The sequence below is a fragment of the Echinops telfairi genome, unplaced genomic scaffold (genome assembly GCF_000313985.2).
Source record: "Echinops telfairi isolate 266 unplaced genomic scaffold, ASM31398v2 ScPeMD7_9;HRSCAF=40, whole genome shotgun sequence".
In the NCBI taxonomy this organism is placed as follows: Eukaryota; Metazoa; Chordata; class Mammalia; order Afrosoricida; family Tenrecidae; genus Echinops; species Echinops telfairi.
Window position 1 is genome coordinate 79,864,122 of NW_022103906.1, and position 5,939 is coordinate 79,870,060.

General features: G+C 37.7%; 1 protein-coding gene across 5 annotated transcripts in view; it reads right to left on the minus strand.

Annotated features, from left to right (window-relative positions):
- Positions 1 to 5,463, minus strand: part of NCOA1 (nuclear receptor coactivator 1) — a 177,098-nt gene extending 171,635 nt beyond the window's left edge. For all 5 annotated transcript variants that reach the window (XM_045286625.1, XM_004696065.2, XM_045286624.1 and 2 more), the window contains exon 1: positions 5,336 to 5,463. The gene's annotated coding sequence lies outside the window, so the exon portion shown is untranslated. The remainder of the gene's footprint in view (positions 1 to 5,335) is intronic.
- Positions 5,464 to 5,939: the final 476 nt, after the last annotated feature.

The window sequence follows — 5,939 nt, forward strand, 5'->3', positions numbered from 1 at the left end:
AGAAGGTGACTAAGGAGGACGAAGCAGCGGCTTCTTCTCTGATGGCTAAGCCCCCTCCACGAGGACCATCAAGCGGGGCTGAGGTGAGCTATGCTACCATGAATTGCGTCTGACTCCATTACTTGACTCCATCCTTTAACTCTCATGCTCTCTATGACTTTACTATAATCTCTACTTATTATCGCTGTACAATTGCGCCTACCGAACCTGTGATGTTTTGTGGGGTTCCCTCTTCCCCTTAACCCCACACTCCGGGGCCATCGGTCCCTTTATTTTCTTCCATAGCTGCAATTTTTACAAAACTCATCCTCAACATTAAAAATCAAGTTACTAAAAAAATAAATAAATAAGCCATGTTACTGTGAACATGAAACTATAAATTCAGGTAATTCAAGACTAAATAGATTTTCTACATCGAAACCAGATGATCAGTACTAAAGAAGTATTGATCTTATTTTACTAAAAGACAAACTAATAAACATGTACGCCCTTTCCTCTCCAGACTTACCACATATTATTGTGGAAAAACAGAATCTGAGATAGTTGCTAACCAGAATATTGCTTGATATTAGCACTAGAAGATAAACCCTTCAGGAGAGAAGGTACTCAAAATATGATGGGTTGACACAATAATCACCAACAATGAACTCAAACCAATAATCATCAAGGCAGCACAGGACAGGGCATACATATACAGACAGTCTCAGTGAATGGGAGGCAACTGGATAGCAACTAACCACATAGTTGCTAACCATTTCTCACAAAACTGAAAAGGCATGGCTTTAGTGGACAGTAATTTCTTACATCCACATTTCTTACTATTTCCATCAATAATACATAACAATCATGATTCACAATTATTCTCTCTGAAACAAGGGGGGTGAGGAATACAGGCTGATATACTCTTTCCTGCACCTCAAGATGTTGGTGCTTGAACCACAGCCACTTTTTCTAGGGCATCCTGGATTGAAAAGCAACCAATCACCAACTATCAATGAAACAACAGTAACTAAGAGTTCTTCTTCTGTGATAAGGATTTTTCAGTGATAAATAGCACACCTGTATCAAGGGCTGCAGTGTCCCCTGCACATCAGTGCTTTCATCCAACTGAAAACAAACTATCTGCTAGCATGTGCACGTGACATTAATTGCTTTTCCAGATGGTATGCTTTTGATAAGGGATTTTTGCCACGAGCTCGTTTTACTTTCTCTCCAAGCATAATATTTGTCATTAACTTTGAAACTGGTTTTACAAGCTCCTTGCTAATGAAGTGAATTGACCTGCTTTTGCTGTGAGAAGAGTAACTGTGAATGATGCTTCTGTGGTATAAGCTTCTCTGTTTTTAGCAACAACATTCATTAATATCACTCTGGAAAGCATTATTTTATGTATTTAACTTATTACTGCAAGGCTACAAAATAAATATAGAAGGAAACATAAACATGGAGTCCATTTCCCAAAGAAACACAAAAAACAGAAGAACCAAAGCTTGTGCTGTCACAGTACAGAAAACTGTATCAAGTTACTAGAGAACACCGTGACTACACTGTATTTTAGTAAAACCTGCTTTCAAAGGGTACTATTTTAACTTAATTCGAACTATGATCCAAGACCTATAATCTTGCAAATGTTTTAGGGGCATAACTCAAGTACCAGTTTTGTAATAAAACTTCTCAGTTTCAAAATTTACAATGTTCTGAAGAAATTACTGCCCTCCTGCCCCCCCAAAAAAATCAAAACGTTTCTTTTGAGCACTAGTCTGCGACATTTTCGCTTTTCTCCATTTAAAAAAAATCAAAATGACAACTTTTAATAGGAATATCACAGTGAATGCTTACAAAAAAGTGGAGAGGTATATTAGAAGAGTAAGAGATTCTTAATTTAAGAATTAACACGATCTATATTGCTTTTACAAGTATAAGCACAGTTAACCACAAGAAATCAGATGGTGCCCAGCTATGAGAAAGAATAGCATCTGCAGTCTTACAGGCATGTTTCAAACATGCAACTATCTGTTGGGAGCCGGTGGCCATTAAGGCCTTAGCCTCAGCCAGGGAGCCGAACTTGGCAGCTTCCTGGTTGTTAAGTGTTGTGTCTTTCATTTGCTAAACCTGTGGGGGACTGGCCCTGCCTAATTCCTGCCCAACCCTACCTCCACGTTCCTAGCTAAGTGCTCTGTAGCACGGGCAGTTGTAAGAGTTGACCTTTTCACCCATTGGTTAATAATGCCGAGCGCTCATTGGACTACGATGGACTTTGCATTACGCCTGATGAACCTTAGTCTGCATGCAGGACGTCTTTGAGAACTAGCGCGCGCTTTTTTACCTGCAGCTGATTGGTTAGCGTTCTTATGCTTCATTAATGTACATGTTGGATTGGATGTTGTGTCGCACACCTTATTAAAATATGCACCTCCCAGTCCCCCTTTATATGCCCCAGCTTTGCCCAAATAAATGGGAGTTTGATCAGCGTTTTGTCTTGCTCCACGTCTCCGTGTCTTCTTTTCTCCCATCCAGGTCCGCCTTTCCCTGCAGGGCCCTGCTCGTGTGTCCCGCAGGCCTGGACGCTACAACTATCTAAGTGAGATGTCAGCTAAGTCCAAGCAGAAGAAGCATACCAGCTCATGTGATCCAAGAATTCTAAACAATAAAATCCAAGATCAGAGGAAGGAACTGTATTTGAGCTGAAACTCTGAGCACCCAGTTTGCTACCGATGACAGCGAAAGCTCAAAATCCATTTACAAAGTCTCCCAAACAGATTAAGCCTCCATTGAATTCCCTCAGACCATTGACCAGGGATGTGAACAGCCTTGCTCAGTGCACTGGAAAGTAGATTGCCGTATAAACTCATGTATAAGTTGTGTTTTTTCAGCACACTGTTATGCAGTTTTTATTCTAAAATTGGGTGCCTGGGTGGATATTAGGGTTGGCTTTTACTCGAGTATCTACAGTACTCAGACGTAGGCAGGTTACATTTTAACATATGATCGATCATTTGCTTCCCTTTTGACTCGTTTTTAATTTGGTCTAGTTTCTAGTCTGCTTTCTCTTGATAGAGTTTTATTTTGTTGTTGCTCTCCTTGTTTTTGTTTTCTTTTCTCCCCTGTATAATTTTTCTTATATGAAATCCAGGACAGGTGACTCTACAGAGATAATAACTAGATTAATAGATCCTTGGGATTATGGCAGGGGAAATTATGGTATAATGGGGAGCTAATAATAATGGATATAGGAATGAAGAAAATGTTCTAAAATTGATTGTGGGGATGATTACACAGCTCTTTTAATATATTCAAACCACTGTGTTACATGGTACAGGAATTATATGTCTATAAAACTGGTTTAAAAACTTTAATAAATCTTGTGCAAATTTGGAAAGGAGAAAGAAAGCATCACAAACAATCAGAAAATTCAACTGATCAGAACTTAGTATTATCTAGTCTTTATCTTTGGAGAGGTTTGACTATAGGACTTAACTATATTACTTACAATTTTAAACTATGATTTTTTTTTAACGATTCATTTTATGACTGTCATAAAATGTTTCAGATGATTGTCTTTAGGCTTCCGGGGCCACAGGAAAAAATGTGAGTGAATGACGTCTTTAACTTTACTTATAACTCTGGCATATATTAAAATAATTCTTTGCCAAGTTTGGACACTCAGTTAGTCTTGTTTAATGAAAACAAGAAGGAAAGACATCCTGTAGAATAAGCAAAGTAGTTATGATAAGACAAACTGTGTATTTGATTATCATTAAATTCAAAGCCACCAAAAAAAAGAAACACCCACACCTGCTAGTTGAAGTTTTAAAATCTTTCACCATAGCAACCTAATTCTTTCATCTGATTTTTATTTAACATAATTTTTCTTTGACAAAGATGGATCAATTATGCCAGGCCCGTTTTGGAGGTAATCCACTTATTCAGGGAATTCTTAATACTTTGGAATGTACTACTTTACACATTCTTATTTCAAAATATAACCAAGTGAAATTAAAAATCTTAATAATAAGTGATATATATTCTTTAATTTTTACTTTATAGTCTGGATAGATATTATTTATAAATATATAACATACAGAGATTCATCAACCTTAGCTTAACCACCCAAAGTAGTGAAACCTTTTCATACCTCATGCCTATTTGGAAAAAAAATGAAAATTTGATAAATATTTTGGTTTTCAATAAACACTAACTATCCTGTTTGTAATTTATGTATGCTTTAAGAAAAGTAAAGGGCTATTAAGTCTTTAAGCTTTCTGCTGATAGTACATTTTCTTTTTGTTTTTAATTAGATAGCCTTTTCTAATTTCCTAATCAGATCTGCTACATGATCTGGAATCGTCACTTGACCCTTTAATTACACACTCATTCTCACTTTTCTAAGTGAAACTAATCTACCAGATCTCAAAAGTTTCTCAGGGACAGTCTAGGAGAATCAAAATGACCCTTCTTGGGGGCAGAGTGGGGTGTATGAGCGAACTCCTTAATGAGTTTATAAGAATAAAAAAGGTTTCCACGTCAAACTGAAGGACAATCACTAAGCTCTCTTGTATCATGTCTGCTGCTCATCTCACAGTCATGATGTACACAGGATAGTTGACTAACGCTTAAATATCCCAGTTCTTCTAACAGAGATAATGGGGTCAGTCAACTTGCACTCAGTATATTTCTTACACTTGACATGTGTTTTAGTTAATTAGTGCTGCTGTAACAAAATTACCACAACTAGGTGGCTTTAACAAACAGAAATATATTTTCTCACTGTTTAGGAGGCTAGAAGTTTGAACTTTAGAACACTACTCCTGGGGTGTTCTCCTTCAGCTCTGGCTAAGTCTCTTTTATATATCAAAAAAAGATTAACTCAAGATATACCCTTTACAGACCCTGCTTATTAGCAAGACAAAGACAACCCATTCCAAAATGGGATTCTACCCACTGATACTCACTGCCAGCAAGTCTATACCAGCCCGGAGCAACACTACAGGTTGGGGTAGAACTGTCCCCTGTGGGGTTTTGAGACTGTAACTCTTTGAGGGAGTAGAAGGCCCCATTTTTCTCCCGTGGTGGGGCTTGTGGTTAGGATTTACAGCACATATTTGGGGGTGGGGGCAAAATGTACCAAAACAACATGCTTTACTAAAAATCTGGATATCTCTCAGCTTTGTGTGTGGGAGGTGGGGGGTGGGGATGGGGGGGCTGTAACTTTGAAAAGCCAACTATTGTAAAATAAAGATGCTTGTAAATTCATGAAACTCATAAAAACAGAAAACAACATTATAAAATGGCTTTCAAAGAATAAGGTTTTCAAGTAAAATTTTGCCTCAAATACCTTAGAAGAAGTAGAAATTCTAAATGGTGGTGCCTTCATTGGGAAGCAAAGATTTCTACTGCACAATCCTGCTTGATGGTCCTTTGTTCTTATCATCAGAGCTAGTTCTGTTACATTTCCACTTAAATGGACAGACCTAAAGTAGAAAGAAGATACATTTAGTTCATCGATCGCATTACACATTTTAGGTACTATGGCATCAGTATTTCCCTATAAGCATATAAAGATTCATATGCAAACAGACGCAGCCCTGGTGAGTTAGGTGTGGGGTTGTAAAGGTCAGTAAGTCAAACCCACCAGCCACTACTCGGAAGGAAAATTTACAGGAAACCTTATATAGGGTTAGCATGAGCCAGAATCAATTCAATGGCAGTGGGTTTGGTTTGGGTTTGGTTAGTTGTTCAAGCAATGCCAATTCCCTCTGCTGTCTTTAAAAAAACAAACAAGCCCACAGCCATCGAGTTGATTCTGACTCAGAGCAACTCTAAAGGATTAAAAGGAAAAATTAAAGATTTTCTTCAATGGTCCATAAGGTATAATGAAAATACAAAGTTGAGATGAGACAATGTCTTACTAGCTTTAAAAAAAAAGGCTTCAGCTCCCT